The sequence below is a fragment of the Ictalurus furcatus genome, chromosome 8 (assembly GCF_023375685.1).
Source record: "Ictalurus furcatus strain D&B chromosome 8, Billie_1.0, whole genome shotgun sequence".
In the NCBI taxonomy this organism is placed as follows: Eukaryota; Metazoa; Chordata; class Actinopteri; order Siluriformes; family Ictaluridae; genus Ictalurus; species Ictalurus furcatus.
Window position 1 is genome coordinate 14,911,508 of NC_071262.1, and position 11,294 is coordinate 14,922,801.

General features: G+C 35.9%; 1 protein-coding gene across 1 annotated transcript in view; it reads right to left on the bottom strand.

Moving 5' to 3' along the window:
- Positions 1 to 11,294, bottom strand: part of glra1 (glycine receptor, alpha 1) — a 52,960-nt gene that overhangs the window by 5,053 nt on the left and 36,613 nt on the right. The gene's annotated exons all lie outside the window — the stretch shown is intronic.

An 11,294-nucleotide genomic window follows, 5' to 3' on the forward strand; every position in this document is an offset into this window, starting at 1 on the left:
CAGTCAGTCAAAGCTTTTATCGCATATGCGCTTTAATATTTTTTGCATGCCATGAACCTCCTAGGAAAGCTTGTTTAGTGAACAATATGAAGACCGGGACTATGCATAATAAATCTGCACTCTCAGCCTGTGTTCCATTGCAATATATTAGATTTACATAACGTCCCCAACCTCTGAGTTTTCTATCGATTATTATTATGCGCTTCTGCATATGATTACACTGCATTTTACTACAAATGAAATGGAATAAAATAGGCATGTATTATGCAAATATACATAACAATTATGATTCTGTTGTGAATATATGTTTCCAAAATTAGATATTATTTTTGGTTTGAATTCCATTTGAAGCGATAACTCAAATTAATTATTTCAATTATGCTGGAAAGAAACAAAACATCCAAACAAACAGGAACCTAATGGGTTCTTGCACGCCAAGAGTTTTTACAGGCTGTCTCACTGCGCAAATCAATCTCACTCAATCATGTAATGTGCCACCACTTATTCATCCCTTCAGCACACACAACACACTTCAGCTAATTGCACTGTACTGATCATAACCAGTCTCATTTTACTGTCCATTCAAGTGGCCACAAGTCACAAACTTCTACATACTACACTGCACCCCACCCGAGGACAGTGCAACCCAAAACAGTGGCTTAGTGATCTCTCCGTTCTTATTAACTGTACTTAAATCCTCCTCATCTGTATCTGTGCTCAGCGCGGGTAAATAGCCGAGCCTGGGATAGAGGAAAGGAGACTATTCTGATTGAGTGCTCCATCTGAGCAGCAATCAACACTAACAAGTTGATTGATCACCATCAGTATGATACTCCCTAATCCTCACTTAACAAGGCAAAGGCTTCGCCTTCAGTCAAAAGCCTTTCAGATAGTTAGTAATGCTCTGGATGAGCATAATGTGGAGCAGCTGGGGACGACTGAAAATCTCATGTACCCTGTCGTGTCCCTTGTGTGACTACAGAGCTCATCGTTCCGATAGTCTGAGCCTGATGGTTACACCAGAATGTGTGCTAAAATTATACTTCTGCAGAAATCTGTTTGGGGGTTATTTTACTGCAAATTGTACTTTTTGTGGCCATGAGCCACAAAAAGTCTAGATTGGAATACAGTAAACACAACTTATCTTTGGGATTAAATTCAATTAAAATGTATAGGTTTGTGTATTTGTATGCATAGGTTGCATCCTATATTAAATACCACTTTAGAGATACACTTTGTGCACTGCAGAACAAGGCTTTGCTTATCTAAAAACCTCTTGTAAGCTGTTCCCACTAGATTAAACTTCCTTCTCCAAATGGAGATGCTTTTACTCCACTAGTGTCTGTCCAGCAGGGGGAATCCTGTGTCTACTCTGTGAGGCAGCATGAGACAAAAGGGGTTGAGTAGCACTTGTAACAGCACTGGGCTGCAACAACCAGTCTGAATGATGACCCCTGCAAGATGCGATGGAAAGCTTGAGCCCAGCTGTGGCTCACCTCTGCCAGCGAGCTTCATTAAGAGAGGTGGTGATAGTGTTTCAACCCTGCTGCTACCGCTCAGTCTGCTCAACATCGATCATGTCACTGCGCCCCACCGGACAACTGGGACACTACACCGACAACATACACAGCCATTTTGTGCCTCAGATGCTATACGTTGTATACTCTTGTATAGCATACAACTGGTATATCACACAGTATATCAGAATTTTGTTATATGCATTTTTTTTTTTTATATTGTGCAAAAAGCCAAAGAGAATGGCCAAAAAATGGTGTGAGCAGATTTAATTAAAAAATCTATTTGAATGCTAGAAATCATATTTCAGTGGTGGTCCTAATTGAAACACAAGCAAACTTGATAACGGCAAAAGTTAAAAAAAATATACAAGCAAGTTTACTAACACGGTCTAATGGAGGAACACGTAACATCCGTCTCTAAGAGAACAGAACACAGGGTGATGTCTATGCAGAGATTAATGAATTTAGCGCTAGCAGTATGATCTAATGCAGCCTCAAAGTCACATTGGGAATGACTGTGTGTGCAAATTAATAATTAACATTTTGTAAGCCTGTTTCCACTGTTTAAAGACACTAAAACCAAAATGTTATTAATTTTTTTCAATATTATAAGTTATTACTTAATATTACCAAAGTAAACTGTTAATAATTGATATCCGTTACATGTTTGCACAGGCAGAGCCAACAGCATTTAAAGGCAGCCTGTGAAAAGGTTTTCTTTATATATTTAATTAGGAACAGGACTGGAAAATACTTGAGTGATTGTACTTTGTTACTATAGTTTAGTATTATTTTTATATAGGTTGCCTGAGTATTATTGAAATGAGATACTTGTAGTCTTAAAGGTTTCTTGTGTGCTCATCCAGTCCATGACTGCACATCAGTCCAGTGGCTCAGTTTAGTATCCAATATTTTTTTTTTTTTTATGTAGAAAAAAAACCTATCAAGAATATTGCTAATTTGCCCATGACCTTCTCATGCGACACAATGTAGTTAGTGCTCTAGCTGTCCGAGTGTGCTTGAAGGCACTGGACTAGCCACCCTGGCATTACCTCAGTAAAATGTTACAATATGATGGAGGAAGCAATTAATTGCTAATTTGCTAACATTAACTGGCTATACTTAACTATGTTAGCCTGTATTCTTTGCTAATGCTAGGTTAGACTAGCACTGATTCCATTAACTAAAATAATTGGCTAGGCAGCAAGTTAAATTCTAGCTAATGGTAAATATTTCAAACTTAGAGAGACTGAATTATGTTTTCAGATCAAATAATATTCTATCATTATAAGATATCTAATGCAGTTAGTTTTCTCATGACAGTTAAAACATTTCCTTTTAACTTTTTAATATTTGAGTACTTAAAGTACTTATTTAAAAGTAGCATTTAAAAAAAAAAAAATTTCACCGAGTAAGATTTTGACACATGATCTATACTTTCACTTAAGTCTAATTTCTCTAATTTCTCTACATTATTTTATTTTGTGTTCACATTGTATTTTGAACAGTTTATAAAAAATATATTATTTATCCTTGATGTGTAAATACATATACATTTATTTAAGACCTGAACTCACCAGAGCCCTCATTTGTTTCCTTCCCTACATTTCATGACATCATTTACACAACTATTCTCTGAAAATTCCCTGCAAGATGCCTACACAATATAGTTGGGATTGATCAAATTACCTCATAAATCAGAGCCAGAAAAGGAACAGTCTTTTTTGTTATTTTTTTTTCTTTCTTTCTTTCAGTAAAGTTTAGAACATTTTAGTACATTTTCTGCCAGATTTACAAAACTTTGGGAAAGTCCAATTTTTGTAGTCGCGTGCATATCAGCTGTAAAGTGCAACACACATTACCCAATACAGCTCATTTGTATGTAGTGACACCTACAAAACTCCATAAATGTTAGTCAGGTTATGAGCATTCAAAAGAATGATCAGGGTAAAGACTGAAAGGCAGAAGTGGACATTATGTTGACTCACTTCTATGCCAATAAAATACGTAAGAATATGTAATAATAATAGTAATAATATTAAGTGAGCTTATTATTATTATTAATAATAACAGCTGAGGCATTTGTTTACAGATTATGGCCATACACAGACAGAACGACCTGTCCTCCATTTATATGGTGCCATTTCGTTTGTCATAAGTGAATAATTTGTTTTATCTGTCTTTATTTAGGGGTTTATGTTGCCTCATATGGTTTATTTTTCATATTGTTTAATTAAAGCCAATAATATAAAACAACTGGGTTTTATAAAATGTTCTTTATGGTACTCTCAGTCCCTGACCTAGTGAACTGGCATGAGAATGTGTCTTTGATAGAAACGTATTTCTATAAGTTGCTCTAGATAAGGGCATCTGCTAAATGCTGTAAATGTAATAAAATAAGCAATTTTACCTGTCCACTATATTCCATATATAAAAGTGTAGTAATCCATTCAAATTATATGATTTGAAGTCGATGATTTGAAGCTGTGGTTTACATTAGTTAGTATTCTTATCCGTAAATTTACACACACTCAGGAGCAGGAGTAGGATGTGAATGTTTCCAAATTTAAGGGAATATTCATGCATACCAAATTTCTTGTGTAACCATTCATATGAACAATTTACAAATATATCTATTCGTATCCAGTTTGAAAAATTAGGCCCATTGTTACCATCGAGTTGTGGGTTATTATGTCAGTCCGTAGAAATCAACTCTAAATGAGCAGGTACTATGTTTAAGATAGTTAACAGACATTCATATATTTAAGATTTTAAGGATTTTTAAAATAGTATACAGGCATATAAATTGTATAATGATTTCTCTAACTTAATTGAATGTTTTTTCCTTTAGTATACTCTCAGTGAATATTATATATCCTCTGCACATGCTTAAAATACTGTAGTTCTTAGTTCTGCTAAAATGCAAACTAATATTTCTAGCAATATCACTTAGATTCCCATGACCTTGTGCAAAAGGTTGCATCTTGTATTGGATAGTGAATCTGGAGTGAAACAGCAGGATTTGCAGCTTGTGCTGTTAGCAGGTAACTGGTGAATAATGCAGGATGAGATCAACTGAGTACTTTCTCTGTGTTGGATTTACCTGGAGACAGCTGGGAGAAGAGTACATTGTTGTTATCTGCACCTATTGGGTTATGGATCAGAGTAGGATTCAAGATTTAGGTATAGCCCTATTTTCTTTTTAAACTCTGTGAATAATTGTAAATCCTCACATGGCAAAGACAGCCAGCTTACAGAGTGGCTACATTTCAGCTTTCCACCACTTTACTAATGAGAGACTTTTCAGTTCATAGGATTTAGCAATATACAGTTTAAGGATTTATATTAATAGTATTTTAAATGATATTATTCTGGTGTTACAATAAGGTACAGGGGCTATAAGGATTCCATTAGTTCTATTAAAAGTGTCTCTGCTGTATGTGTTAAAATATAACAGGATTAGGTGATCTAATGTCCTATATTTCCTGGTATACAATAAAGTATTGTTAACAAGGTCCTTTTTATCCCCCCCCCCCAAAAAAAAGGTTAATTTAAGCTTTGTCCAATGCTTCAGATTTTCGTCTTTGTAATGTCACACATCATATGCATTGGGTACAACTATGTGCACAACACTTGCAGTATTCAGAGAATGTTTTCGTGGAGGATTTTAACAATTTTCGTCCCATTTCAAATCTTCCGTTTTTGGCAAAAATACTTGAGCATGTTGTTGCCTCTCAACTATGTAAGCATCTTACAATTAATAACCTCTTCGAACCCCTTCAGTCAGGTTTTCGAAAACTTCACAGTACCGAAACGGCGTTGGTCAAAGTTACCAATGACTTGTTGATGGCCTCTGATTCTGGCGCTACATCCATTCTTATTCTTCTTGATCTTAGAGCTGCTTTCGATACTGTGGATCATGGTCCTTTACTTACCTGCCATGAAAGTGTTTTTGGTGTGTCTGGGACAGATTTAAACTGGTTTAAATCCTATTTTACTGACCGTTACCAGTTTATTTCTATGGGTCTGACACAGGTCTGACACTAGCTCTGTGCTCACTGGTGTTCCTCACGGTTCAGTTTTAGGCTCTTTACTTTTCAATATCTATCTATCTCCACTTGGGCATCTGCTGCGATCGCTCAGCCTCTATTATCACTTTTATGCTGACGATACCCAAATCTACATTCACTCAAAATCTGGTGAAAACCTTGATGTTCGTTTTCTTTGTGACTGTATTTCTGAGATAAAAACATGGATGAATAATAATTTTCTGTCCCTGAACAGCATGAAAACCGAAGTTATGCTTATAGGCTCCCGTCATCAAATTCGCAAAGCTGGTCCACTGTCTTTGTTTGTTGATGGCTCTGTTCTAGAGACCCAAAGTAAAATGAGGAACCTTGGAGTAATTTTTTTATACCAGCCTCACATTTGATTCTTTTGTTCAGAGCACTGTGAAGGCATCCTTTTTTCACCTCAGAAATATAGCTAGAGTGCACCCAATGCTAAACTTCTCTGTGGATGAAAAGCTGATTAACTCATTTGTTGTCACTCGGCTGGATTACTGTAACGTCGTTTTAGCCGGAGTTTCTAAATCCACAATCAACAAATTGCAATATGTTCAAAACTCTGCCGCCAGGATCCTGACAGGAACCAGGAAATGTGAACATATTACTCCTGTTATGGAGTCCTTACACTGACTCCCGGTCAGGTTCCGTGTCGATTTTAAGATCATGATGTTGACATACAAGGCACTACATGGCTTGGCTCCACATTACTTATCTGGTTTATTAATCCCTGCGCTCCTCACAGTGCAATTTGTTAACTGTTCCACAAACCCGCCTAAAATCTATAGGTGACAGGGCTTTTTCTGTCTATGCTCCTTCACTTTGGAACTGTCTTCCTCCTGAACTCAGGAAGCTCAGACTTTTGGCATTTTTAAAGCTCTACTTAAGACACACTTTATTAAACTTGCATTTGACTGCTGATGTCTTCTTTTATTAATATTATTATTTTATTATTATTATTAAAGTTGTTGTTGTTCTTATTAACTTTTATGATTTATTTTTCTGTGTATTGCTTATTTTGTGTACAGCGCTTTGAGAAGCTGCTTTTAAAGGTGCTTTATAAAATAAAGTTTATTATTATTATTATTGCAGGGCCCCTCACCAACACTATACACACGAAGGAAAATAATTAGGAATTAAATATCTAAACAAGCAAAATTATGCAAATAAACTAAATAAAAAGTCAATAAATAAAATGCCATGGCTAGTAGTAACATTCTAGCAACTTAATGTGTTAGCCTAACAGTTCTTCCTCGAGATACTAACTGGCTGATTAGTCACTAAATTTTTCCATTTCAATTACTTCAACAAAACAGAAGCAAGAAAGGGGACAACTAACTAAATCCAATTAATCAGGACTAAACCCTTCATGATCACTGCTTCTTTGTGCTGTTCTGATCTTTGTCACCTAAGTTAGTTACATAAACTGCAGTTTCTATTCTTTTCACAATACAAGGGAGCATGATATGTAAAGCTTTTTGCCAATTAATTGCTGTTTTGCATATCTATTTAAAAATTATGAAGCCCACTGGTGGTCTGGAGGCTCTAAGCAATCGCTTATACTGCTTATAAAAAGAAACGGTCCTGAGTATTTCTGTAATCATTAATTAGATGAATTCTTTGTAATATGGGTATTTGTCCAGCAGAAATCTGGACCATCTAATCCAAAAAGAACTGCTGTGGCTGCAGGTTTTCAACCAGTCAAACAGGATACACACCTAATAATTATTTGAAGATCAAGGTGAAATAATGAAACAAAGGGAATCAGGTGTAGCTCTTGAAATGAAAACCTGCAGCCAAGCCGGGCCTTTCCAGATAATTTTGGACTCCTGTTCGACCATCATTTGTCCTGCCAGGATTGCAAGCGGGTAGGAAGCTACACTCCAAATAACGAAGCTTCCTAAGTTAGCAGTTTTCATGCAAGGTAGAAAGATATCGCTGCCTGATGTCTAAAAGGACGCATGTTTATTTATTTATTTATTTTTAAACCACAGCACTGTTGTACACTGTTGAATCTGATGTTAGAAGATGTTGATTAAATTCGTATAAGAGCTCTGACAGTAGTTATGGCTACAAGGAAGGCTCATACTGGCTTGGAAACATCTTATGTTTTGGTTGAGGTAAGGTTGAGTGAGTTAAGAACAAGCTAGAAAACGGTTTTATTAATCAGTTATATTAATATAGAACTATTACTGCTCAGGTAAAATAGTTTATGTGACCATGTTTATATTTACTGACTCCCATATGTAAAAGAATGGGATGAAATGAATGTTAGCAGAGAGTCTAATGTGTAAGGAATAGAAATTGATGGGGCACGCTGTTACTGTTACCACCCCAAAGTTTATAAAGATTATTCTGTCACCAACCTCTTTTCTCTCTTTCTCTTGAAGTTAAAAAAAATACTTATAAGGAAAAAAAAAAAAAACACAGCTTGTCATGTTACTAAAAAACCTCAGAAAACAAAGTCCTCTGTTCTGAAGACTTCCTGTGGTGGAAAACTTGAAAACGTACTGACTGTTACAAAGTGCTGACAATTAATTCCAATAATATTAAATAAATATCTCATTACAGAAAATTTCACCATATCAATGATTATAAATTTTTCTGTGTTAATCACTTTTTTATCCATTAAATTATTATTAGATTATCTGGAGTATCATACAAGTCTCTCTGAATTAGTTGTTACAATAGAAACAATAAAGTATGAGTGCATTAATGCTATCAGTGTGCTCCATCCATCCATCTTATATCCTTTAGGGTCACGGGGAACCTGGAGCCTATCCCAGGGAGCATGGGGCACAAGGCGGGGTACACCCTGAACAGTGTGCTAATCCATCCATGTCATCGCAGGGCACAATCGCATACACATTCACAGTAGCATGTCTTTGGACTGGGGGAGGAAACCAGAGTACCCGGAGCAGCACGGGGAGAACATGTAAACTCCGCACACACAGGGAAGTGGCGGGAATCAAACCCCCAACCCTGGTGGTGTGAGGCGAACATGCTAACCACTAAGATTTTAGAGTTCAGGTATAAATATAGTTATTATATTTATTATACTATATTGTTCTGGTCGCACTATTTAGAATATTCTTTTCTTGTGGGTTTAATAGCTTTATCCTATTGGTAGGTGTTAGGACTAATCATGATTAAACGTGTATGACAGTGTGAGAGTGCACTGTATGCCTGTGGGTTACACACAGGAGTGTTGATAGAGCATTATGAAACCTGTGTAATTCTGAATGGGCTAAGCATATCTAATTGTGTATGGGTGCAAATTAGACATATACTTCTATATGTCTTCGACGAGTGCAGCATATTAACAAGAGCAAAACAGGCATACAGTGCACTTTCAGACTCACACAACACACAATCATGATTAGTTCTGATACATGCTTATAGGATTCACCTAGGACAAGAATATCCTATATAGTAGGATAATCCAAACATACAGTCTAATAAATATAAAAAGTGTATATGTTAATGGTTAATAGTTAAGGTTAATAGTATTTTAACATCACAAAGCACAGCCCTAATTGGTTATTTTACATAATGGTAAGTTTGTCATCAATTCCAAAGCTTAAAAATAGCTAAATAGAAATGAAAAGCAGAGCAGAGGCAATTAATTTAATACTACATGAGATGCCTGGCCTCCCCTAAAATTTCATTATGTTCAAATGAAATGTTTGTACAGGGTGTCCCAAAAGTCTCCATACACAGAGGAAATTAACTCTTAATAGCAAAATGTCTTTTTCATACTTTGTTTATATATATATATATATATATATATATATATATATATATATATATATATATATATATATATATATTTCAGATAGACTTTAAAAATGACTTTGACAGATGAAGAACGTATTGAAATCATTCTCATGGTTGGATCAGGAAGCTGTCGCAAGGTTGCGATGGAATTTATCAGGAAACATGTCAAGCACATCACACACACGATACTGCTGCCAAACTTATTAACAAATTCAAAAAGACTGGAAGAGTTGCAGATCAACCGAGAAGTGGACGTCCACGAACATCCACTGAAGAAGGCACAACCGATGTGGTGCTGGAATACATAGTCCCCTATGTATGGAGACCTTTGGGACACCCTGTACATTAAATGTACAAATGTATCTATATTATTCATCACTTTTGGTGAAATTCAATAATTTAGCAAATCAAATGATAAAATACCTCACTGCAACTTCAACGTGCTGTTAGTTCATTTAATGCAAGGTTAAATATTTCAGCACCAGTCAGACTCGAGTGCTGTAGTGCTCAGTAACCTGATCCATATTCTGTTATTTTATCATTGTAATTGGTAAATATTGTAAATCAAGAGGATAAAGTTGTGTTTGATTATTTGATGTGTTTTGTTCATTTATAGGTCTAGATAGCTAGCTGCCTTCTTCTGTAAAATTGAGTTAGTTAATTAGCAGCTTAACGGGCAGACAATTTTGTCGACCTGATTTTCGAAAGGTCTTCTGATGCTTTTACTTATGAGGAAATACTGAGAATTAAACAGGAGGCCAGAGCAACACATGAAACAGATCAAATAGAATGCACACGCACATACAGTATATGTCAAAAACAGACACCTGTGCTGCCCCTAGTTTAAAAATCACCAGGCGCCACTGGAGCAGAGAATGGAAAAAGGTTGCTGAAGCAATAAGTACAAAAAAGTACAGGTTATATTATCTGCATGGGCTGTGAAGTTGGCATTTGGCACGTTTTATTTAGCATTGGGTGTTTGTCTGTAATTTCATTTTAATTGATTCAAGCAGGTGCTAGATTGTTTCTCTGTATAACTGTTGGCAGGTATGGGTCATAAAAGGTCTACTGGGCATGCATGTAGGTATTTGCAAGTACCTAATTTCTCCATAATGATGAGAATACATAGCATTTTTTTTATTGTGGAGAAACTTAACTGTTTTAAGCAAAACAACAGAAAAAGAAAAAAAAGGGGTTACCGTGTAGCCATAGCATTATTTAGCTACAGTACAAGCCATAAGCCAATGTGTGTGTGTGTGTGTGTGTGTGTGTGTGTGTGTGTGTGTTATTTTTATAATCTCCAAAAATGCATGTATTTCATATAAAACCCCAATTCCGAAAAAGTTGGGACAGTATAGAAAATGCTAATAAAAACAAAGAGGAGTGATTTGTAAATGTACTTTAACTTGTAATTAAACAAAAAATGTATAAAGACGTTTTCAAGATATTTGATGTTTTACCTAATCAACTGCATAGTTTTTTGAAGGTAAACATTTATTTTGAAATTGATGCATGCAACAGGTTCCAAAAAATTTGGGACAGTCTCCAAAAAAGGCCTAATCCTTCAAGAGCAAGGATGGGACGAGGCTCGCCAATCTGCCAACAGATATGTCAACGAATAATCCAACACTTTGAGAAGAACATTCCACAGAGACAAACTGGTAGGATTTGGGGCATTTCACCATCTACAGTGCACAATATAATGAAAAGATTCAGGGAATCCAGATAAATGTTGGTACATAAAGGTCAAGGCCGAAGATCACTTCTGAATGCGCATGATCTCTGATCACTCAGACGTCACTGTCTTAAAAACCGTCACGAGTCTGTAATGGATATCTTGAAATGGGCTCGGGAATACTTTGGTAAATCTTTCAGTCAACACCATTCGCCTCTGCATCCACAGATGCAAGTTAAGGCTTTACTATGCAAAGCAGAA